The sequence below is a fragment of the Phyllopteryx taeniolatus genome, chromosome 5, assembly GCF_024500385.1.
Source record: "Phyllopteryx taeniolatus isolate TA_2022b chromosome 5, UOR_Ptae_1.2, whole genome shotgun sequence".
In the NCBI taxonomy this organism is placed as follows: domain Eukaryota; kingdom Metazoa; phylum Chordata; class Actinopteri; order Syngnathiformes; family Syngnathidae; genus Phyllopteryx; species Phyllopteryx taeniolatus.
Genome location: NC_084506.1, coordinates 18,968,459 through 18,994,957, shown reverse-complemented (window position 1 = coordinate 18,994,957; position 26,499 = coordinate 18,968,459). Strand labels below are relative to the sequence as shown.

At 38.2% G+C, this 26,499-nt stretch overlaps 2 long non-coding RNA genes across 2 annotated transcripts in view; both read right to left on the bottom strand.

Moving 5' to 3' along the window:
• Positions 1–326: 326 nt before the first annotated feature.
• LOC133477993 (uncharacterized) overlaps positions 327–26,499 on the bottom strand; it is a 230,704-nt gene continuing 204,531 nt past the window's right edge. Inside the window, exon 5 of the long non-coding RNA XR_009788536.1 lies at positions 327–905. This is a non-coding gene — a long non-coding RNA (uncharacterized LOC133477993). The remainder of the gene's footprint in view (positions 906–26,499) is intronic.
• Positions 15,750–26,499, bottom strand: part of LOC133477994 (uncharacterized) — a 30,870-nt gene continuing 20,120 nt past the window's right edge. The window contains exons 3-4 of the long non-coding RNA XR_009788538.1: positions 19,185–19,261; positions 15,750–17,255 (exon numbers count right to left, since the gene is read on the bottom strand). This is a non-coding gene — a long non-coding RNA (uncharacterized LOC133477994). The remainder of the gene's footprint in view (positions 17,256–19,184; positions 19,262–26,499) is intronic.

Below are 26,499 nucleotides of genomic sequence, written 5' to 3'. Positions count from 1 at the left end.
CAAATTGTTTTCCCCAAAACAACCTGTACCCATCTGACAATGGTAGTAATGCTGAAGTACATACACACTGTTATAACTCCTGTAAATGTGTGTTGTTTTTATGTAAAGCTAAATCAGCAGGACTCCGTTGTTTCTTCCCTTTTCTATCTACTTACGAATTACATTTTTTTTTTTTTTTTTTTTTAACACCACCCCCCCACACTTGCTGGTGTTCTTGTTGCCATGACGACCAAGCCATTAAATTGAATTCAAGAGGGGGGAAATGGTGTTTCCTGTATGTAGCACTGAAGACTTAATATTTTGTCACAAAAACAATTTCCATGTGGTTAGGGAGTTGAAAATGTATTTAAAATCACCCAGTAATAAATAAAATGAAGTTTTAGCACAGAGGTCAGGTAACGGGGAAACAGTTCCATCACAAACTAGGTATGTTTCAAATACAATTTTTTTTTATAGGTAACACAGTGGAGAAGTGATTAGCACATCAGCCTCACAGTTCAAATTTTGTTTCTGGCCGGCAACTGTGACTAGGCGGGGGTTCCCTGTACACCATTTCGTGCATTGGGTGCTAATGACATAGCGTTGACAAGGTGGCTCCAAAGCACACTATAACTTTTCATGCTCAAGGTTAGGAAATTGTGTAGGTTTTAGTAGCGAAAAAGAGAACAACTATTTACTTCCAAATGACTGAGGTCAGAGGGGTAAATACATACTGGGACAGAAAAATGACAGCAGATCACAATAAATGTGTGACTAATGACTTGCAGAGAGAATATGACATGAGCTGGTCGGCGTGCATGTGAGCAGCTAACTGCGTTTCATCACGGCGCAACGCGACTGATTCCATAAAGGCCTGGTGGGGACCTCCCGGTTGTGCGCCGCTGGTCTCCTCAGAGGACTCGTAGCTGAAGGACAACAAAAGATTGCTCATTGATCATCGATCCCAAGCTTTCTGACTGAGAATTGCAATCAGAGGTTAGCGTGGTGGGTGGTTATCACAAAGAATGTGCACACAATGTCAGCGTGTTGATTTCGAATTACTCATGTTGGATCGCAAGGACTTCATGATGGCACCGAAGTGATCATGGAAGTCTTTCTTGGGTCACTTGTTCCAAACAGGTTGGGATAAGGATAAAAATTAAAGTAGTATAGGAAATGGATGGCTGGATTGAAATTAGGGCAGCACAGTTGAATAGTGGTTAGTACATCTAAACCGATAAAGCCTGTTTTCTTCAGGTACTGCACCTTCCTCCCACATCCTCCAAAAACTTTTAAGTTAGGTTAATTGTGCCCTGTGATTAACTGGCAACCAGTCAGCTGGGACAGGCTCCAGCTCACCCGCAATCCTAATGAGGGCTTTTCTGTTGCCCAGATTAATGGCAAGGACGTGCTCTTTGGATGCTAAAATGCATAGGTCGCTGTACAACTTTAATCTGCTTGCAAGGATGGATGTCTTAAATTACTCAGAGATAAACTCAAGCAAACATTTTATACATGCCACTGAGAAAATGTCTTTCACGACCTCGATGTTGACTTATTTCCCACTCTTGCAATCTATTAACTATTTAATTTACTAACTCAACTATTTAAGACATTTACACGGGTTATCCTCCTCACAAACCTCTTAACCTTTCGGGGTATTTCTGGCAGGGCAACCCCAAACAAAAAAAATGTTGTCATCATTTTCAACGGTAGCCAGTGTTGGTCAAGCTACCCAGAAGATGTGGTGGGCTAAGCTATAATTTATACTCCATCCATCCATTTTCTTTACCGCTTCTCCTTACTAGGGCCACGGGCGTGCTGGAACCTATCCCAGCTATCATTGGCCGAGAGGTGGGGTAATTTATACTCCATTAATTGAATCTTCACTACACTAAAGCTACCCACACGAAGAAGATAGTAAGCTATGCTACAATAACAAGACAAAAGTAGCTAAATTACACTGGCTTCTTTTTTTAACAGCGAACCACCTTAATAACTCGCACAAATAATATTTCTAAGTACACAAAGTTACAATTTTAAGCTTCATTCATTTAAATGGACTTTAGACACATACACGCATTCTATTGCTGCCAAAAACAGGTTGCTAGCTAGTGCTATGCTAGCTGTTGATGATTGAATTGTGAGGATAAGCTGAGTTGGCGATTTTTAACTTTGGGAAATACCTGAATGTGTGTCCTTAAATTTGTGTTGGATGTAGGACTAATGGTCAGTCCACACGTAATCGGAAGTGCTGAAAATAGCTTTAAAGCAAATCTATTACCGGTAACTTTCTGTCGTATACGAAAGCGTCGTATAACTCCACCTCTTCCCACTTCCAGTGGCAAATAATTCCGCCTCAAGATTGAAAGTCTGCATGTTTGAGACAAAAATTAGTGAAATGAATGTTAGCTACATTTAGGTAGGCTTGTTTGTTAAAAATCTATAACTGTAATCCTTTTATCACTGCCACTGTAGTGAATCACTTTTTTGCCCCCCTGGAAGTACACTAGTGACTATTGTTTACAAACATTTTAAAAAGGTCTATATGTAGCCTACTTAACACATTCACTTCCATTGACAGCTTTAGAAGTCAAATATCCATGTTAATTGGGAAGGCTGGCAGTGAATGAGTTAAACACTACAATAGGCAGTGCTGTAGACACAACATAGGGAGGCAAGAGGGCGTGTTCAGGGCGAGCTTTGATTTGCACACTAATCACGTCTGAACATTTTTGTCCTCCTCTGAGCTGGCCTACATAAGCGCTAAGCCTCATTAGCTACAGGCTCAACCCGTGCGAGGGTGCATGGGGAGGCGCCGCACAAACTGCTGGTGACTACACGACAACACATCCAACTGCATGGTGGACAATGTTGTGTAGCTAATTGGACAACTCTCATTTCCTCAACATATCTATATATATCTATATTTTTTTTTACTTCAATTTTGAAGGCTCTGCTGTACATTTACGAAGTGATAGGGAAAACTACGCAATATTTTGCAATGATAGCAAAAAATTTAAAATCGAGAAAATGATGTAGCTTTAGAGAGTCTTTCAAGGAAAAGTCTAGGATGTTGTGTATTTTATTATTTATGATTGTTTATATGTTGCACTTTTTTTACATCATATTGCTGCCCCACTTTCTTCTACAATATTTAGAATGCTGAATGTTTATTTCCACGTATACAGACTGCGGGGTGCCTCGAAGTTCTGAGCTTCGAGGTTTGGATTTTCACCCACACCTAAATGTTTCCATGTTTTCCCCGTGCTTGCATGATAACATATGTTAGCTTAGCTGAAGACTAAATTGCACATAAGTGAGTGTGAATGTGCCCTGTAATAGAGAGAGACTATAAAATAAAAAATGTTTTTAATATATAATTTTTACCCCTCTCACTTGCTCTAACACATTTCACCTTACTAAAACACACTTGAACTTTCTGACTTGCCTGAATACAGTCAAAGCCACGGCTTCACAGTCTCGGATATAGCAGGTTTGCGTCGATGAACCGCCATACTGTGGGGAAACCTAAGATCTCATAAGGTTCACCTAATGTTTTGTCAAGGTAGTGTACGTGAGGACACATCTGTGTGCATTTCATCAAAGGTGACAACACGTTAAACTGGCATATTTGCAACGATTTGACTTTCTCTCTCGCTTTCTCGAGTATGAAACAACGGCGTGTCACAAGGCGCAGCGGCCGCGGGAGGTGATGTTGGTTTAAAGAACAGCTGCTGCGTGTCACTTGTCATATTTTCACACCTGAAAATGTGCTTGTTGACACTCTAGTGTCTTGCTGGTGTGTGGGTGTGCGCCTGTAGGCCCACTCACACGTACAGGCTGTCCAAACACAAGATACGGCAATAAAACTGTGTTGGCAGAAGAAGTATTTTATAAAAACAACAGCTTAAGCACCAGCAACAAATCTCTATTTCACAGCCATCACTGTATGTTGTCCATATATGGAATGGTTGTATCCAAATGGGGACATGAGTGTATACACTATGTTAAAAAAAAAAAAAAAAAGGCTTTCGACAATTACTTTATTATAACTATTATTGGTAATTACAGTAATGATCATTGTAGTAAAATTACAGCTATAAATATCTCAAACAAGAAAGTTTTGTACTGCAATTATTATCTATGATTGTGTTAATAAATGCATATATGTTTTAATAATATAATTCTAATGAAATGAAGTTTTATATTTTTTAAATGTTTTTTTTTTTCATTGTAGAGGGTTGTGTATTCAATGTGATGTATTATGTCAACATTTATGATGATTTTAATAAATCAATAATTGAAAACATGGACTAACGATAAAAATAGTGTCATAGAGTTTCAATTGTCCAAGATTATGGGTAAATTAATAAATAAATAAATACAAATGTTTATGTTTACTATAATTAAATGACAAAATATTTTGAAGTCAGAAAAGCTAAAAAAAAATTTTTTTTAAAAACGTGTCATACTCCCAACGAGTGGTGTAAAAAAAAACAAAAGTTAAAATTATTTGATTACAAAATCAAGAGTCACAAAAATTAAAAATAGTGTGGTTTAAACAAAGTTCTGATTATTGTAATAAAACTGTGTAGTGGAGTAAAAAAAAATAAAAATAAAATATATATATATTATACTAAAACGCAAATATTTATGAAAAGTCCCCATATTTAAAAATTGTGTTGTACTGCAACAATTGTCTAAGTGATGTAAAAAGAAAATACATACAATATAAAAGAATACATAAATATAAAAATATTTTAAAGTCAAAAAGTTTTTGGGGTTTTTATTAAGTGTTATCTATGCTCCAACAATTGCCCTGACAAGTAGAGAAAAATAAATAAAGAAAGAAATCTAAAATAAGGGGCATAATTCCAAGACTCACGGTAGCTTTGAGTTCTGGTACAAAATGCCAACGCTGCAAAATGACAGCTAAAAAGCATGACTTTAAAGTGGTTGTAATCAAAGTAAAACTTCATGGACTAAATATTGCACTATTTAACATGTCTTTCATTATTTATGTCATGTTTTTTCAATGAGGGAATGAAGCTAATTTGCCATGGATATTGCACATATTACAGTATACCCAAATGGACACATGATATTCCTCAGTGGATTAATAGTGCCGCTGATGGCTTCATAAATCCTTTTATGTGTCTTGTTGATCTCTTTTCTCGAAAATCCCCAAACTGTTTTAATCAGCTCCCAATTATGCAACCTCATGAATCTTAAACGGTCAGTCTCCCAGCACATCACCGAGGAAATTAGCAGTGCACGCTTTTAATCAACTAACCAGCCTGACGACGTCCTGAGTGTGGCGGCGGCAGCGTGACCCACATTTCGTTTTGGAACAGAGAGAATATCCAATGCGGAAATGTCTTTTAACAGCGTACACTGAAACCTCGAACGACTTAAAGCAGGGGTGTCAAAAAAGGGCTGCATACGGAAAAATGGAAGGAAGCAAGGGCCACTTTGACATTCCTCACCTTTAATTTACTCAACACGCTAAAACCAATCCATCAGTGTATGTAAAGATAGGTGAAACCATTAAATTGTTTTAATATCAATGCCCATTTCTGGCATGTGCAATGTGCGCGTCCGCACAGGACAGCATGGCTGTGGGTACGGCAACGGCATTCTTTAACTCTGGTTTATTAAACACGCTAAAGCCAATCCCCTAAGCAATTATATATTGTTTTTACATGTGTAAATATTTGGGAGAAACTGCTATGTGAGGGGTTTCTGTTAAAGTGGCAAATACTGTATTTTAGGATTTTCAAGTATTTTGGGGGATTCGCAGATCCCGTGTATCTCACTAGAATAGAGCTGCTCCTGTACTGAGCATACCATCTCCACATTCAGAACCTAAATGAGTAATCTGTACTAAACTGACCTTGAACAGCGAAGAAAGTGGAGCAAACAATAATGCTACTTGTTGTCATAACAGAATTATCTTAATTCATCAATGCGTTATGGATATAATCGTTTTCATTATTTTCGTTGTACAGAAATGATCATCTTTGCAAATCAAGCTAATCTTGCATCCTACCAAATGATGTGTGATTTGTGGTTAAAAAAAAAAGTGACAATTTCTTTTTCTTGTCTTCTCCTGAAAAGTGTTTGTCGAAAAAGTGGGGGTGGTGCATCACCCTTTTTACTACACCAATGACGACTACGACTAATAATAACACATGGGTTTCATATAAACCTTTTCTACATATGCAGACTATTTACTGTACAACTATAATAGTAACATTTATATTCATAGCACCTGACAAAAATAATTCCGTTTCAGAAGCAAAAAGGGTTTGCTCCACTTTCTGCTCCATGGAATTGGACTTTGGTCCAATTCCAATTAATTACCCAATTCCAATTATCCTGAAGTAAACACTGCTTTGAAGATTGTTCGCTCACTATATATTGCTCTTGCTCTTTGGTTCTGAATGCGGAGAATGGTATTTGGCTGCTGCTCAGTGCAGGGGCGGACCTGTTGCGATAGGATACAGGGCTGCGGGCCACCGCAAGATCCTAAACTATTTGCCTAATCACCTTTCACAGAAAGCTTTGATGTATCAGTTTTTCAAAAATAACTATAGTATATTGATATAATTGCTTGATGGATTGGTTTTTAGTATGTTGAACAAATTAGAGCTGAAGAATGTCAAGGTGACCTCGTCATCCTATATTTTTCTTAATGGCACCCTTTGAGGGGGTTTGGACACTCCTGATGTGGACTGCTATGTTAGCTTCTAGCTATGTTAGATGGTTAGCTTCCACGTGCTTGTCACTTATGATTCAAGAGGTCGAGTGTTTTACAACGGTGTAAGTTTTAACTTTTACATTACACTTGTCGTTAATTAAATTTAATACATTTCACGTGTTAATGGGGAAAAATAAGATGCATGCCTTTAATTTATTATTTGTCATAAATGAGTGTTGTTTCATTGTTTCTTACTTGTTAGGCGCATATACCTTAGCTTTGACTTTGAATTTTGTGTTATGCTTAGAGAGAAGCTGTATCTCACACATTTCATCACTGTGGACATTCCACAAAATTAAACGTGACATATATAGAAAAATAACGTTTTATTTTCAAGTATGAAACTAAACAACCTAATAGATCTTTTCTTATCTGCCTTTTTCTGAAAAAGTGCTTGTGAGCGAGCCTGCACTTCAACACCACTATGCTGTAACAGTGGGGCTAATGTATATAATAACCACACGTTATTCCCACAAAGTTTCTAGGCAGGACACGCCCCAATGCAACATGATTGGCTCCTGCGTCGTGGGAAGGGAAGGCTACACAGATATAATGAAATGATCATCCCAAACATATATCACATTTGTATGAAATAAAAACAAAGTTTGTTATGGCTAGGTTTAGGCTTAGGGTTGGGGTTTAAGCCATTTTAGGAAGGGTTAAAGTTAGGATTAGGGTGGGTTAGGGTTAGTGGGACACATCAACACCGCCACACTTAAGTCACATACTTCTTTTCCCATCTGGAAGCAGTAGGGCGTGTTCTATGCAGATACAACAGCCAATCATAGTGCAACGGCGCATGTCCTGGAGCAGGGCGTGTCCTGCCTAGAAACTATGAGGGAATCCTAATAACGCAGTAAGTACCCCTAAACAGAGTTCCTCCACCCGTGACTTGGCGGCTAGGCGGGGCAAAGAGGCACTACTTTCGAGCTACGGTCTGACAACACTGTCTGACATACTACCATGTCAAAATCAAAAAGTAAGCAGAGCTGCCATGCGTCTTGCAGGATGCACAGATTAGCATTAGCTAACATCATTATCTTATGATGAGCTGCAGATTGCTCGGTGAAATTGTCAGTGGGAGCGTATTTGTGTTTGCGGATGCGTCCGCATACACGGAGCCGCACATTAATTGACAAAAGTAATTCGGCTACTTGGTGTGCTGCCTCCACAAGGGAAAATAGAACCCATGCCGTCTTTATGGTGGCCCACGCCTTCTTCGTAGTTAGCCACCCTACCTAAATCCCTCGTTCTCACCAGTAGCCCAGGACTATATGGGGCAGGGTGACCTTTTGTTCACTTGCATGAGACAGGACCGCTGCCTCAAAATAGACTAATTTCAGCAAAAAATAAGGGTGCTATTATTCTGTATCCTTGGGCTATTTAGCTCCAATCGTATCACAGACATTAAGGCATCTGAGATTATTTTTTTCCATTGTGAAAAAATTGTATACTTTGTCCCATTTAATTAAAACACTGCCTTTAAGAGTCCCACAATTTGGCCTTTTGTAAGTCAACCGGGTCATGATAAATGTCAGGACGTCAGCTGCCTTTGAAGGAAAATGGGTTTTAAACAAGGGACGCGCCTACTACTCAAACCGGATAAAACGTCCAGACAAAAAAATAGGACGCATTTTATGTTTCCAAAGGTGCCATGAAGTGAGCACGTTAAAATATAATGTCCAGTAAGCATTTAGTCAATGTCCCATGCCAACCATTCCACAGCAAAGACCAAATTACTTAGCAGGCCTCCGTCTTTAATTGTGGAACTGCCATCGCTCTTCTTTTGGCTGCAGAGGGAAGAGTGATTCATTATAATGAAGAATTTGCAGGCCTTATGCTTAGGCACTTAACCACAACATATTTCCTTTGTCGGCACAATTAGCCACTCGTTCCGGACTTGGGAGCGTGATTAAAGCCAAGTCAGCAGGAGCCATTAATCTTCACGTGTTGCAAATGAATATGTTTTTTTAACAATAAAGTATATGAGTGTCCTGCAGCTGTATACAGTGAGTGAGCTGCATCATGTTTAATATAATTTAAAGCACACACTGATAGAATATTAATGCAGAGGAAAGTGAATCATAATTTTCTGAAGAACCACCATGGATGTTGTAAAAACATCCATGGAACCTTACATTTGTTCTGATTTATAAAATTAGTTTGTTATGGAAACTGATATGAAAAGCCCTGCCATCAAAAGCTTTTTGACTGTACAGACAGCATTTTCACATTCCTTAACCGTTATATGAATGTAAATGGCTCTGGCTTCACATTCAATCTGAAAGAAAAAAGGTATTTCGTGCCTTGAGCTGCCTTGTTTCTGTTTTTCTTTGTAACCATGAGCCTATTGTACTGTTTCATAGAACAAATTTTATTGGAAAGACCATAAGTTACTTTAAGACCATTTCTTGTGGCTGAATTTGCCTTAATTTGTGTTATTTTATTAAAATTTAATGTACTGTATATTATCACGGCTGTGATTCAGTCACAGGCACGAGGCTGGAGGCTGAGTGCGAAAGATAATCAAAACAGTTATACAAGCACCATTCACCAGTTGACAGTAATAAGCGTCAAGTTTGTTTATCCATCCATCCAATTTTCTGAGCCGCTTCTCCTCACTAGGGTCGCGGGAGTGCTGGAGCCTATCCCAGCTATCATCGGGCAGGAGGCGGGGTACACCCTGAACTGGTTGCCAGCCAATCGCAGGGCACATACAAACAAACAACCATTTGCACTCACATTCACACCTACGGGCAATTTAGAGTCTCCAATTCATGCATGTTTTTGGGATGTGGGAGGAAACCGGAGTGCCCGGAGAAAACCCACGCAGGCACGGGGAGAACATGCAAACTCCACACAGGCGGGGCCGGGGATTGAACCCCGGTCCTCAGTACTGTGAGGCTGACGCTCTAAGCAGTCGGCCACGGTGCCGCCAGTTTGTTTATTTATAATTATTTACAATCAGATTTTCAGTCCCGCCAGCACAAATGGTTCCACAAACAGTTGCATTAGCTGCAGGGTTAGCCATTAGCATGGCATGCTAACTATCCAAACTGTTGTGTATTGTCAAATGAAGCACTTCTTTGAGCAACTTGTTTTCATAATTCTATATGTAATATTGATCGTAAGATGTCGGCCGCGCTGGACATGATGCCCCCAGGCAGCAATCAGAGAGGCCCTTAGATTAAGCACAAGCCACATAAACAAAACCAAATTAACATCCAATTATTGCATGGAAAGTAAGACGTGTCATGTGTTCTTTTCTGGCGCCAACATGTTCTCACAGCTTTTATAGAGCATTTTTTTTTTTTTTTTTTTTTTTTTAAAACAACTTAATCATCAGCACGACAATATGAAAAAGCACTCTTCTTTGAAAGGATGATGTCCAAATGAATAGTTCCCTATAGTACAAACATTTTTTGTTTTTTTTCAACACACAAAACATTCCCTATAAGCATGTCATTTATAATTCACAATGTTTATTCAGTATGTAGACGGTCCATGCAAAACTGACCCAGCAGAATACACAATCAGAGTGCTGGCACGTTTCTTCCTGTTGTTTATCTAAATATGCTGGGGAGTTTGCAAGAAAATAAATCCATGCAAAACAAAATTTAAGTGTAAAGGGCAATGTCTAGCAAAGTACTTTGAGCCTAAAAAAATGCTTTCTTCCAGTGAATGTTTTAAGATTTATTTTTAAGATTTAATGCACTGTTTTCTGTCTGTTAGTCAGCCACTTCGTAAAGGAACTCATGTTTATAGATATATGGTGGTTTGAGGGTTGGGAGTGCAGTGGGACAGCTGTGTTGTGGTGGTTTTGGTGTTGTGTAGTTTTTAAATAGTACTGTGATTTTCTTTTTTTTTTTTGTCTTTTGGTATTCATTTGTGTCATGAATATACAATCTACAAAATTTGTTCAGTAAAATCACCTTGTACTACTAAATGTCCTGTATTTAAAGTCAAATAAGGTGCTAAAAATACATTTTATACAGTATTGAAAAAAAAAAAAAACGTTTCAGGAAACCATTTTTTTTTTTTTTTAATTAAATTACCAATTTAGATTTTTTTTTTTTATTGTTAATGTGTTAAGTAAGCATTTATTTAATTGCTGCATTACTGTTAAATTTCCAATTTGTTGTATTTTTGTGTTTTTTTTATGATGTACTTTTAGGGCTGGAGAAAGAAAAGAGAAAAAACGCATAACTCGGCTCAGTCGACTTCAAAAATAAGTCGACGCAGAATTTCTGCCTTGAAGCTCTGCAGGGACCCAAAAAAAAAAAAAAAAAGAAAAGAAAAACAACAAAAGTTCCACCTGGAACTGATGTTTTCGCCGCACCAATGTTTCACATGGACATTTATTGCAGACAGATGTAGTGTTGGCCCACTGATAAAATTTGCCAAAAATGACAGGAGTGTCTCAGTGATTTTTAAGACACTATTGGATGTGTAATGTACATATAACATGACATATGAGTGAGCTGAATGGTAGTTAACGTTCTTTTTTTACCTAAAATGGTAATAGCTAGCGTGCTAATCATAATCGCGAATGCTAATAGTTTAGCAAAAGCTGATTTTGTTTCTGTACAGAGTTTACACCATATACTCCTCTCTTTTAATTGCATAGGTTGGTACAAAGTACAGCCCACAGAAATTAGAATAAATGCATGTTAGTAGTTAAAAAAAAAAAATATATATATATATATATATATATATATATATCATGAAAGCCCTGATCTTTAAAATTGTATTTAGTCTTTAAAGCCCCTCTGAAGTTAATGTCTTCTAAATTTGACACACCATGGAAAAGAATATTGTTGACAATGCTGCCAAATTTCAATGATTAAAAAATTGGCAAGTACTGTAATTTCTCATAAAATGCGCATTTTTTATCAAAAATATTGTCAAAAGTGCGGATTATACATAGGTATAGGAGAAAATGAAAAAGACTTTTACATTTTATCAATGTATGCCGCCATATAGTGGTTATGAAAAAGCTGTATACTTTCATTCCACTGTGCCACCGCCCCCTAGAGGTTATGAAAAAGTTGTACACTTTTATTCTAGTATGCCACCTAGAGGTTATGAAAAAGGTGTATACTACACTTTCATTCCAAAATGACAGGGGTACATATGACTGCATACATGTGCAATTGTGCTCATAAGTTTACATACCCAGGGAGAATTTGTGAAATATATTATTATTTTTAATATGACTGATGACTGAACAACAACCGTCATTAATTTCTTTATGGTTATGTTTTGTTTAATGATAATGTTTTTCTGAAATGCTTGACAGTTTAATTTGAATCCCATTAAAATAAAATTGGTTCGCCTGGTCCTTCATGTTTTCTTAAAATAATTTTACACATCTTACAAATCCTGCCTGGGTAATCAAACATATGAACACAACTGTGTGTTTTCTCATTTACTAAATAAATGTAGGGCTGTGAATTTCAAAATAAGAGCAAGTCAATAAAAATAAAAGTATTGTATCTTTGAAAAAAAACAAAATACAGATAATACTTCATGTTTTGATCATATGGGTAGAAGCAAAATCATGCATTGTAAAAATGCATTATACATAGGTAGAAGGGTTTTCCAGAATTTTGAGGTCAACTTTGAGGGTGCGCATTATACACGGAATTATGGTATGTAAAATGAGTCTTCAAAATAGAGAAAATCAAGCCATTTCCTCCACTCTCAAATGTGGGCATGTCCACTGAATCCGCTGAAACCACGCCCCGTAAAACTGGCAACTGTCAACCAAATACCACTTCTACAACTTGTAAAAATTTATGCTCCATCGAGCATCTATGCCTACACACAACTACATGATTCAGCCGTGAAAATACGTATATCCACTTAAAGCCTCCGGTGACTTAAATATATCTCACTGGGTAGACATGCGACATTTCCTCACTGCGACAACGGGGCGCTCTAAAGTGGCCATGCCAGGTCGAAGTCCCCGGTCCACACGCCACTGGCTGTCAAATTATTATATTATACAGAGGGTCACGGTTCAAGTCCTGCAGCGGACAAAATGGTAAAATAGTTTAATGTATTTGGTGTGCAACACAAAATGTAGTAAGCAAGTGAAGTTAAATTTCCCCTTAAGGCATAATAATCAGTACCATAAAATAATTGACATATTTTGGCCTCTGGTAGACTTAGTGGAAGCATTAGCAAAAATATGGATTTCATCACAGAACAAATTCCTATTTCCTCAGTCCTGATTTTACACTAGAGATACTAATCGTGCTAAATCTTGGCGATGGCTGTTTAAGGATGCACATGCAACGAGCTAATACGTGGCATTGACGGCTCATGCACACGGCTGTCACAAACATTCCAAACTGTCATCTGTAATCATCCGGTGGCCTAATGGGGGCTCAGACAAGCGTGTTTGTGTTGTATGCGCATGCTGTCGTACATGCAGAAGGCACATTTATCACGTTTACAAAATGTATGGTGCCGGTTCTTTTTTTTTTTTTTTTATAAACAAGGTGGCTCATCATCACAGGCACGTTTTTCAGCATCTTTTCACACAAAACTGAAGTGATCTTTCATGTTTTTAAATTTAAAGCAAGGGTGTTCACAGTCTGGCCCGTGGGCCATTTGCGGCCCACACTAAAAACAACATTTGACACAGCCTGCAACACTATTTCGGGGGGAAAAAAATTATTTATGCGTGGGTGCCGAAAAAGTGTGTGGGGATATTTGGATACCAAGTGCATGTCTGTATCTATTACGGTACTTGAGATACAGCAGACAGTAAAGGTAGTTTTACACACTCGGGAGAGCATAAAATAAAAATTAAAATAACTGTGCACCATAACTTTGAAAATATAGATTTTCTTTGATGCATAAATGTTTTAAAGTTAATATGAATGTGGCTACTGTGGACATTATGGTCTCAAAAGCATGTATGTAGCGATTATAGTTCTTGAGATACAGGACTTCTGAAAGTCTACCTCTGATGACAAAAATGTTTTATCAGTCATGAGTTGGAAAATATTGATTTTCTACTTCACAAATAAATACAACATAATAAAATCCCAAATAAACTTTGAGTCAGAGAATTTCACATGGTCTGAAAGAAGATCCTACATATTGATGGCACGTAAGAAACGGTTATGGTTAAATACTAACTATTTTTGGAGCGACTCAACTGTTATATAACTGTATATAGCCATAGACCCAATTTTTGCTCTCCCTAATCTGTAAAAGTACCTATATGCTGTATCGCAAAACCGGAATAGATACATAGATGCACTTGGTACCAAAATATACTTAATATCAAACTCTATTAAAATTTTGTACATTTATGGGGATTAAAACAATGAATTTTGAGTTAGAAGGAAACACAAATTGGGGGGGATATCTTGGGTTTTGGGGCCGCCATCTTGGAATTTTGCTTGGTCAATGGTATTTATTTTTAAACAGTGGGATTTAAATAGTATATTAAATAGAATACGTACCAAATTTCAAACTTTAATTGTAATGTTTCCCTTATGTGCTCCACTATTGCAAATTAATGAAAAAATCCACAGTCAAAAAAAAAATTCATGGTGCATCAAGTATTTCATGATTAAGACAGTTATTTTTATTTTTTTATTTTTTTTGTGTGACTTACGCTCTTTGTAAATCAGTTCAATCAGTGAGCATTTAACAAGAAGACAAAACAGACCAAAAAAATGTTTTCATATCTGTTTGTGGTGCAGCTGTGTTTGTACACAATGTGACAAGGGAGTGAGACAAATGTCTTCATCTAGCACAAAAAGTTTACGAAGCGCTTTTCATCAGGGAAGGAGCGTGGAGCGAAAGTAAAAAGATGAAATAAAAACGTGAACAAAGCCAACGCCAGTGTGGGACACCGTGGGAGGACGTCTCGCAAAAAAACATCAGCTTTGGTCTCTTCAAGGTAAATGCAGTCGAGAGTCCTCACAATCAAAAGAGACATTCCCTGAAAACCTCACATCGATACCCCCAGGAGATCGCGCACATTTTCACAGAGCTGACCTTTGAACTGCTGGGAAGTCAGCTGGCGGGGTGAGGAGACATCACAAGGACAGAGACATGGGGGGGGGGGGGGGGGGGATAAATAAAAAAAATTTTTTAAAAAAAGGCTAGAACTCGTCACTAATTGTTCTCCCTTCCTTGTGAATGATGTGCTGAGATTTAGATTCTGTCACTTTGAGTGACGCCAATGTCACACCCCACAGAGTTGACAACGAGACAGCAGGACGGGAGAGAATAGAGAACCAGGGGCCTCATGTACAAAAGGTGTGTACGAACAAAAACGTACGTTCTTTTTCACGGCAAAGTTCAGCTGTATCAAGAGTGAAATGAGCGTAGAACTGTGCGGTGCCTCACGACAACTTCCTTGCTGGCGTACGCACATTTCTGCAGCTGTTGGTGCTGAGGCGACACTTAGAGGTGATGCTGGGAAACTGTTCTCATAAATTTGCACATCAGAGACATGAACAATTAGCACTGATGAACAATTCATGTCCGGCAACATTTGATTTCAACAATGTAATCGAGGCAATGACTCAGAATTCATTTGTTAACCAGTGTATTTAATGAATCACTGATATTTGTGCGCCATGTTTGAGTAGGGAATCCACGCAAGTCTTTGTACATGAGGCCCCAGGTCACTTTCAGTTTATGCCTCTTACACACTACCGTGTTCCCGCAACTAGTGATTTGCAACTAGCAAATTCACCTATTCAGAATTTTTTTGGGGGGAATGCTATTTTTTATTTTGGCCCTTTCTGAAATTCTCCTCAGTATCGCCAAATTCCTGTTTATTGTAAACGTAGTAGTTTGGCAGCATTTTTTGAGTTGAGCTGCCTAAAAATACAATAAATTGGAAAATAAATGTTTAAAAATTTAATACAATTAGACAAACCAACCTCAAACTACACATACAATTACACATTTAAAAAGTTAAAAAAGGAAACAATAATTTATTTTGTAAACTGTACATAACTTGTAAAGATTGTTTCCAGTGACTAACATTTATTGCAGTGAACCAAATTGGCCATTAGCAAATTTGTCTATTTGCAAAATTTTGGGGGAAAGCTTCCAATATTCTCTTAAAAAAAAAAAAAAAGGAGCTAATTATTTTTTTATGCTCAGGCCAAAGCCCTGTCTGATAGAAAAGATCAATAATGTCAGAATGTTTACAGATTATTATTTTTTATTTTTTTTTTAAACAAAGTGATGACTGCGTATAATAACGCATAACGATTTTAATTTGGCTATTAAATATGCTTTTCTTTTTGTTAGTGAATTACAGTTTTTACACTTTCAGTCTACACATTACTGTTGATGTCTACTGAGCAAATTGGACCACTGCAAAAGCCTTACAAGCAATTTATTTCATCAGTCGGACAATATTAGTCTCCTGTCCAAACTAATTTACAGACCTTCATTGGCGCAAAGTAACATTTTAATGCAGCAGATAGCAAATCATCACGTCAGTGTTGAAAAAAATAAAAATGGAGCTATGGCGGATTTACGAGTGAGTGCTGCAGCTCTATTTACGTTTTCCATGCATCAGCATACATACGGTATATGGAAATGGGCTTTGCATGTATTAGCACGTGCCAGCACTTTCAAATGCAGGAGACAAGGATCCGCAGTGTCGAATTACAATCAAATCCTCTTGTGCAGTTTAAAAAAGAAAAAAAAAAAAAAAAGAAAAAATGAAGGTTTTACACTTTGGCTGCGATACAAGGCTCATGGAGCTCAATATGTGAGAATTAATATTCCCGTTTCTGCAACCCTGCTCCAAATCTACGGCTTAACTGCTAATACTAAAGTAACTCCTGCAAGCACTGCGGAATGGCCGACATGCACTGAAGCCGTTTAAACAGGCATGCAAAGAAAAAAGAAAAAAAGTACGAGTACAGTACCATTTTAGAGGCAATCACTGCAATAAAACATTTCTGTAGACGTGTTTTGGGACACTCCATGTAAGCAAACTGCTCCAGCTGTCTCAGGTTAGAAGGGTACGGTAATAAACAGTGAGGAGATTCGGCTATAATCTGGGGCTGCTTTGTTCCATCCGGCACTGGCTGTATTGGATCTGTGCAGGCTATAATGAAACAAAGACTATCAACGAATGAAATGTGCTGCCCAGTGTCAGAAACTTTGGTCTCAGCAAAAAGGTCCTCCAAAAGGGTAAAAACTCAAAACACCAGAGGGAAAAAAAAAATCCCTACCGTAGTTAATACCTTGACTTACAAATGTCCCAATTTACAACTTCCCTTGCCTCGGTCATTTTTTATTTTATTTTTTTGCTTTGTGTTGCAAGCAAAAATGTAACTTACGACTGAGGTTGAGGCACTGCGCCAGTAGATGGTGACAGCAAACATCACAACATCTGGCCACCATCAGTTCACACGGTTACCTTGCAGTGTAAGTCCATTTGTTACGTTTTGTGCAGGGTGTTCAAAAAAATTCTAAGCTGCGGCCCTCTGTCCGTGAAAACTTGAAGGAGCTGCTGAAAGTGAGGAAAGCATGGCAAGAAAGGGGGGGGGAAAAAAAATACATTAAATGAATTGAAAGTGAAGTGGGAAAAAAAAAAATTGCTGTTACTGTTATTACTGCAGGTTTTAAAACATTACAATGCTGTACAGTGCTATTTTTCTTTAAATTATTTGAACAGATGGCATTTCAATTCATTTTAATTAGATAAGTCGAAGCACAGTGGCCGACTGGTTAGAGCGTCAGCCTCACAGTTCTGAGGACCCGGGTTCAATCCCCGCCTGCGTGGAGTTTGCATGTTCTCCCCGTGCCTGTGTGGGTTTTCTCCGGGCACTCCGGTTTCCTCCCACATCCCAAAAACATGCACGTTAATTGAACACTCTAAATTGCCCGTAGGTGTGAATGTGAATCGTTGTTTGTTTGTGCCCTGCGATTGCCTGGCAACCAGTTCAGGGTGTACCCCGCCTCCTGCCCGATGATAGCCGGGATAGGCTCCAGCACGCCCGCGACCCTAGTGAGGAGAAGCGGCTCAGAAAATGGATGGATGGATGGATAGATAAGTCTATTTGAAAGAGGCGGCACGGTGAACGACTGGTTAGAATGTCTGCCTCACAGTTCTGAGGACCGGGGTTCAATCCCCGGCCCCGCCTGTGGGGAGTTTGCATGTTCTCCCCGTGCCTGCGTGGGTTTTCTCCGGGCACTCCGGTTTCCTCCCACATCCCAAAAACATGCATGGTAGGTTAATCAAAGACTCTCAATTGCCCGTAGGTGTGAATGGTTGTTTGCTTATATGTGCCCTGTGATTGGCTGGAGACCAGTTCAGGGTGTCCCCTGCCTTCTGCCCAATGATAGCTGGGATAGGCTCCAACACGCCCGTGAACCTAGTGAGGAGAAGCGGCTCAGAAAATTGATGGATGGATGGATGATTCGAGAGACAAGTGATTTCAGTCACGAACATGTTCACGAAACAAATTAAACTTGTAAATCAAGCCACGCCTCTTATAACCACTTGGGCAAAACAAATAAGACATGCATTATCCTGTATCAAGTGAGTAACATCCAGTGGTGTTCGTCATGTTGGAGCACTTTCAAACAGAGGATTAGCACGACTGCCTCCGCATGCCAGTTAATCTACCGGCTTTTTAATTATGAAGATGAACCTGTATGCTGTCTCCGTGTGGCTCGGTGCACATGAACGGAAAAGCAAACATCATATCCAGAAACTATGGCAGCCTCCTTTTAAAATAAGAAATGTCAATTTGGATTCACAGGTCTTCTTGAATATTTGTTTGTTATAGTTAGTCACGGCCACCTACACACACCGAGCCGGTGCTGGGAAAGCTTTACGATTCATGCAATGCCGATTCTTTATGCACATCTAGTTTGTGAAAACTCATTTTGGGGAGCAGCATTGAGTGGAACGACACCTATACTGTAGAAGTCAATCATATCATCTGGTGTATTTGAGGCAGTATTACGTAGAGTGTGCTATTTTTTCTTGTATGAACACGACTTAGAATTGATGTTAACTTTATTCTTGAAAAACGATTTTCATTTGATTAGGGTTGCTGTGGTGTTGGTTTGTGCATTCATAAAATTTAGGATTTTTTTTCTGGGAATATAAATTCGTTATCAGAATTGTTTTGTTCCTCTTAACTTTTCTTATTATAGCAATATCACTATTTTCTTCCCATAAAATCTTGATTTTTCTTTTAAATTTACATATTTTTCTTGTAATATTGTTACATTATTTCAGTTGTACTAGGACTATTGAAACAATTTTTTTGTAATGGATAAAGCTATAAGGTCAGCCGCGTAATCATTTTAATCAACCGGCGTCTCGACTAAATAATACATCAACAAACAAACTGGAAATGCTAGCTTTGGCTTCTGGAGGAATATCCTGGCCATTGAGGGGCCACAAAATTCATTGAGACGTACTTACACTACTGGCTGTTCATTCCGCTCAAAAGTTCTCGTGACTGCCTCCGAGCTCGTGAAAGGATCCAGCGAGAAGCCCCCCTGAGCGTAAACACATCCCATAATAGACACTTTCCTTCTAAATGCTAACAGCCCCTGAAAAGGTCTCGCCATCTCAGAGAATTTGTACACACAAACAGCAGTGGATAAAGAGAACACGGTAATCTCTGTATTGGCAGCACAGGCGTAATTAACACATTTTCCAATGGTGCATTTCTGTCCTTTAAATGACTGCTATAAATTTAAAGATGCATCTAAAAAATATATTTAATGTTTTTATTTTTTTGGGGGGGGGGTGCAAGATGTAGGCTTCTCATGTTACTCCTAACTTAGTAAAATCGATTGGAAATTTGAAAAAGATGAGGCAAATTTGGGATAACAGATATTTAACTCGACAGACCGTTAAAGAAGCAAAACAATTTTGACTCAAAGACACAAGATAGGGATTAGGATAGAGAGCTACAGTATGTTTTATTTGTATAATTTGTACTAAGTGGGAAGCATTTTGACTAATATATACAGTGGTGCCTTGAGATACGAGTTTAACTTGTTTTGTGACCCCACTCATAACTTGTATCTCAATTCAACTTTCCCCATTAAAATGATTGGAAATGCCATTAATCCAGTCAAGCACACCCCCCCCAAAAAGCCAACAAAAGAAGTGTGATGCGTTTTTAAAAAGGAAAACAGCACTCTATATTATTTTAGTTTATGAAAACAAGTCATAGCTACTGCTAACAATTAAACAATGTAAATAATTAAAGTTTGTGCATCATGATTCATTCGTTGCAGCTCCTTCTGGTGTGTGCAACTTCAACAAAGTCACGCAAATACAAACAAAGAAGAGTTTCACAACTACTGCAAGTGACTCAGGAAGCCAGGTGCAGTAACAGTCGAATACATTCCTGTGTGTATTGTTATATTGTCTGTCTACATGCATTTATCCATGGTTGTGTTCAAATATCCTTTGCTTAAAGCTTTATAACAGCTGCCCCATAGAAGTCATCCGTTAGCCCGTCCATATTGTTTTGCATTGTTAGCATTAAGATAGCATACCATTAAGACAAAGTTAATGTGCAATCCTGTTTTAAGTTTAATTTTGAGAGTACATTTCAACAGGGAGTGACAAACAGCTTGAAGCCTGTCAAAATGCTTCTTGTTGTGAAGGGAGTTGGAAAAGTAATTTCGGCCCATTGTATACACATTTAGGAGACTGAGAATAAATGCTAACATATCGTGGCAAAATATGTATGCATAATATTGCACATTGGAAGCCATATTTGAATGACTTGAATGAGCTGATAGAAACAGTTTTGAGAGAGGGCAGCCACACACCACACAAGTTGTTGTTTGGAGCAATGTGAGTCACATCCTTTGATTGGACTTGGTTGAGTGTACAGACTATCTTCAACCAGCAGGCACAGACTGTTTACTGGCTTTTTTAAATCCATACTGAAGGCCTCTTTAGTTTCAGTAATGAGAGTGATGAATGAATATTTAAGCACCTAATTGAACTTGCTTGTTTTGAATCAAATGTGCAGGCACTTGTGCTCGAAAGGTGCCTCACACTGGAGAGTTTACACCTCGGAATATGGGCAATTGGGCTTCTTACAATGAACGTGACATTCAGGATGAGGCGCCATAAAGAAAAGGCTTGTGGGGATTTAGAGTCTTTGTCAAGATGCTATTCATCTGGAACGAAACAAAAACATAAAATAAAGTGCGCAGGCCCCTATACAGTACATCAGAAAATACTACATAAATATATGAACACTGAAATGTGTTAAAAGAAAATTAAAAGTACACATTTCCACAAGTATTATAGTAGAATTTTAGGAACTATCACAATGAGATTTTCAGATGTCAAGATTGTATTTGTTTTCTTTTTGTGTGAGATTCCATTGGGACAAAAATGAATAAAATAGACTGTAATTAGAGAATCTGTTTTTCAATTCACATACAGTTGTATCTTGAGATGCATTATACATTTTGGTTATTAATTTTAAAAATCCATTACAAAAATTGCTTGTTTTTGAGAGTCTAGAACGGCTTAATTGCATTTCCATTCATTTCAATGGGGAAAGATGATTTGAGATGGGCAACATTTGCTGCTGTTCCACTTCAGTCCTGTAGAGGTCTCAGTAGCTTGCGTTCAGATTGTTGCCTACTGTTAAAACAAACCAAGGACGAGGAATGATAACTAACAACAACGTAATGTGTCCAAATGTGCCTGTGTCTCTCTCTTGGTTTTCAGCTCACAACGTCGATATTTTTTTTGTAATCAATCAAAATTAATGGCAAAGCCAGAGTTTGTCACTTTTTTTCCTTTCCATTGTCATGAAGTTGTAAAAGAAGACAAGCCCAGAGCCTTCCTACTCGTAAACAGGTTCCCAAAAAAAGATGGAAAAACAAAACAGTTAAAAAAAAAAAATTTCCCAACAACAAAGGTCTTTATACACTCGTTTATAGATTGTGATGGGATTTTTTTTTTGTTCCTTCGCAAAAAGCACTTTCCTGCATATATCCATGTTGAAGGAAGGTCAACTTTGTAAGAGGCACTCAGGCTCTTGTAGAAGTGTACTGTAAATGCACGCATGTACAAAGTGGACTAAAACATGGCCGACTGAGTCATCAAAGATGCATTCGTAAGATCCCTCGATAGCAAACTTGGCTTATGGTGAAGTCTGGGGCCCATCGTTTCCACTGAGGCGTCATGTGTGCCTTAGGAGTGACTCTAACCTTCATTTAAACCTCATGTTAAGTCCTAGCACATGCATATTCCTTTTCCTGCACACTGGCATGAGCGCTGGGCTGAAAGCATGCACTCTCCCAAAGGATGTGCTCCTGGGATGGAAAGTTCATGTCCAGCAAAATATGCAAGCGAGCAAATTCCAGCCATGACTTTAAGGGACTCTCACTCAATTTGAAAGATTTCAATGTATTTCCAGTGAGTACTGCACTGGTGCAAACCAACCAACCAGAAAATACCAGTTTGAAACAAGCAACTGTGCAGTGTCATATAAGGTGACAAGTCCACATTTAAAAGGGGAAATAACACAAATAGTTTTTAATTGTAAAATGGTAGGGTCTCTGGAGTCTAGCCATCATGTGTAAGATTAAATAACCGAATCAAAGTTTTGTTATTTTCCCATTTCTGAAAATGAACCGAGCGGTTCTCCACTTCCCCTCAGCTGTTATGCAACAGTGGAGCTAACTTACAGCGCTGTGAAGTAGTATTGGCCCCCTTCTCAAATGGAAACAACAAACAACAGCCATAATCCAAAAATAATGGTTACATTTTTATAAATCTCTGCAAGTGTTTATATTTTCAAATGGTGACAACATTCCAAGGAAAGCACAATGTCAAATGTCACAATATTTAGTTAAGGCCCACGCGCTACCCATGGTCCTTGGGGCTACTTGGTGCCCACGGGCACCATGTTGGTGAACCCTGTTCTATGGACTAATGACACAAAAGTTGAAATTTTTGCAAGGTCTGCGTCTTGTTACATGTGGTGTAAATGTAACAGTATTTCAGAAAAGAACATAATACCAACAGTCTAAGATGGTGGAGGTAATGTGATGGCCTGGGCTGCTCTACTACTTCAGGACCTGGACAACTAGCCGCAATTGATGGAACCATGAATTCTGCTCTTTCCCAGAAAATCCTGCAGGAGAATGTTCGGCCATCAGTTTGTTACCAAAAGCTGAAGGGCACTTGTGCTATGCAGTGGTACAACAAGCCAAAAAACACTGGCAAGTCAACAACAACAATAAAAAAAAACATTTTGGAGTGGCTTAGTCAAAGTCGGGATTTGAATCCAATTGAAATGCTGTGGCATGACCTTAAAGAGGCCATGCTCACAAACCCTCTACTGTTGCTGAATTAAAACAACTCTGCAAGGTAGAATGGGGCATTACCGGTATATCTCCACAGAGATTAAAAAAAAAAAAAAAATCGGCCCAAATAAATTGGCCCAACCAATTGGGGAGCCATTACTTTTTCCCACAGGGCCAGGTACCTTTAAATATATATTTTTTCTGAATTAATAAAGCCATCATTCAAAAACTGCATTTTATGTTTACTTGTGTTAACTTTGTATGATATTTATATTTATTTGATGATAGATGTTAAAAACGCTAATTTTCAGCAAGATCAAAAATAGTTCCTGGTGGTATTTTGACAAAAGCATGTCACAGAGGACAAAACACGAAATGTTTGAAATTGTGTGCGTGTGTTGGGGGGGGAGGGGTGCATACTTATGACCCCTTCAAAACACTTGCAGGCCACACAATACAATTGAGACATTCCATAAATGGCTGCATTGAACAACTCAACTGCTACTGTATTCAGAAAAAGATACAGAAGACTCAATAGTGGAGTATAGTGAATGTAAATGTATACACCCCATATACGGACACTCCTAGCGATGTAAACAGATTGCAAGGATTCGCAGTGCTGTGCAGGAAATGTCTGGGAGCACGTTGCGGAAAAATACGTTGCCAGTCTAGTTATTATTATTTTGGACCCAGTGAATTCTCTAAGTGGGGAGCAAAAAAAGTGCTTCTAGTTTAAAAAAAAAAAAACGAAATTATAGAAAATTGATTTTTCTCCATAGGATATCATGGACAATGAATTACTGGGTCAAAATATCACCCTCATTAAAACTATCTGTACAGGTGATTATAAAGTAACATGGTCATACAAAATTTAAAAATAATGGTCATGGTCATGTATTAGAAAGCAAACGCGTTTAAATCTTTTATAAGTGACACTGGAGTCTTATCTATTATTTGTATGTTCTTCTCAATGCTGTACGCGCATTCCATGATGATTTCTCTCTTTTTTTAGCGTATTGTGAAATAATTTCCACAGTGGCTGTGTACGAGGCTTTAAGATTTTGCATTCAAGATGACAATGGAATAGAGTTGAAAACTGACAGGCTTTTGCTTGGAGGTGAAGTTGTGCTCTAAATGTTTCAGTTCCATTCATCTCTCTTATTTAGGTGACATTTCCAACGGCATAAAATGGGGAAAGAAAAAAAAAAAAAAAGGTGTATTCCCCAAATGCTCATCAGTGAAAAATCAGACAGTTGGACTTCCAACACTCCAGGGTACATTTATAATAGAAGTGGGGAGTTGTTGGGTTTCTTCACCATTATCTCCACAGACTCCAGTAGGCACGCTTGTTTATTTACGGGAAGACAAAAATGTCATGTTTAAAAGAGCTTCTATGTGCACAGTTCAAATGGCAAAAAGGTAATACAACTGAGTTTAGACATTTCAAATTAATTAAAGCAGGAGTCAAAACACAGTTGTATCACGAGCCACATCTTAGGTACGGTTTCCCTCAGAGGGCTGTTATGACTGTGAAACCATATAAATGTATCATCACCTCATCGTAGTATCACATATACACAAATTGATGGATAAGTAGTTTTGAAATCAGAAGCCAAGGATAATAGTTTATTCAACTCAATTTCATATCACAGTTACTGTAAAAAGAGGTTTGGTTACAAAAAAAAAAAATGAACTATATCGTTTAATTTATTCCATACAGGTATGACAATTAGAAATTTTGGTACAGATTTGAGCAAGAATCATGTAAGTTGACGCAAAAGATTTTCTTTCACAGGTCACATAAAATGATGTGATGGGCCGGATGTGGCCCCGGGCCTGGAGTTTGACACAGGTGAATTAAAGTGCTGTATCTATGACGAGCTCTTTTTCAAAATGCCATCAATCCTTCTGGACAATTCACAGGGAAGAAAATGACATGCACCCAGAGCTGCAAATTACACAAACATGTTATCCTGTTAAAATATTTTGTTTTCTCAGTCTGAACGTGTTCAAGAATTCCCACAACACTTTTGATCATCAAATCATATTTTTTTTCCAAAATGCTATTAATCCAGAAATTCATTTGCTTTTCTTTTTTAAAAGCAAAAAAAGGACAGGTAGGGACTGTCCCGCAATATTAACAATTTATTGTTTTAACAATTTAAAACAGTGCATTATGGGTATACCCACCAGTGAGCCAGCGAGGCAACGAAAATGGAGCGTTTCCTGTTGAGTGCACGCTACCTGCTTCAATGAACTTGTAACCTGCTTGTAATAATGAAAAGAAATACATAAAAAGAGCTCCATATTTTTTGTGACTTGGTGCAGAAACAATGAATAGAAACTTCATTTAGCCATTGGAGCCATTTTTAATGGATTTATCCGCGTTCTTGCAATGTTCTCGTCACAATTATGAGCCAAACGGTTTTATTTCTCCATCCAATAAATTTTGAAATGCTTTAACAAAGGTAACGCTGTTCAATAAAAGTTGTTCAATGCCATTGCTCAATGATGGAGGTAGGTCCTAAACTTCCAGGGATTATTTGGTATAAATCAAAGCGAGAGCTCTATTGATTTCATAGGCCATGCGAGCAGAAAAGGAGAGAGTTTGTTGGTCAATATTGCTTGTTAGTGCGAATCAATTAATTAACCTGAGCTTTTAATGATAGGTCGCGATGTCAAGGAAGGAATGGTGTTGTTTGATTGAACAAAGCATAAGACCCGTTACGCTATGCAGTTATTCTGTCTACGTGGGAACCCTACGGACTTCGAATTATGTACAACCTGAAGATGTTGAGGGGGGAGAGAGAAAAAATAAAATAAAAAATCATCAAATCAAATCCTAAAAGGAGTTGAGCGTTCCGAAACGACTTTGCTTTGAACTCTTCTTCATCCACTAAATTGTTTGCTTGACTGTCAGGTGATGTCAACTGCATAGAGCAGCTGTCAAGGCCGGCTGAGGTGGTGGTTCTAAAAATAGCTCTCTCATATTCTGGTATTTTGATCCACTTGTTTGCAGCCAAGATGGGGAGGGGTGGGACACCTTTGATGTATAAATAGTCTCGTTTTAGCAATGAATACTTCAAATCTCCAAAATGTGTTATGATCCCATGAAACCGAGATTGAACCTTTTGACCATAATTCCAAAAGGTATGTTTGGTGCACACCCAGCACTTAAAAAAAATAAAATAAAAAAAAAAAAAAAAAAAAAAAACACTATTCCTACACATTGAACCAAGGTAATTGTAGCATCAACCTTTGGGGATGTTCTTATTCAGCTGGACCTGGGTCCTTAATCAAGGTGGAGGGAATTATGAACATTAGGCTTCTGTGTGAAAGCAAAACAATGTCATGGAAAGTCTACTAGAACAGCTCAACTTAATTTGGGCTGAATCAGAGGCACTCTAACATGAGTTTGAATGGGATTGGTTGATTCTGAC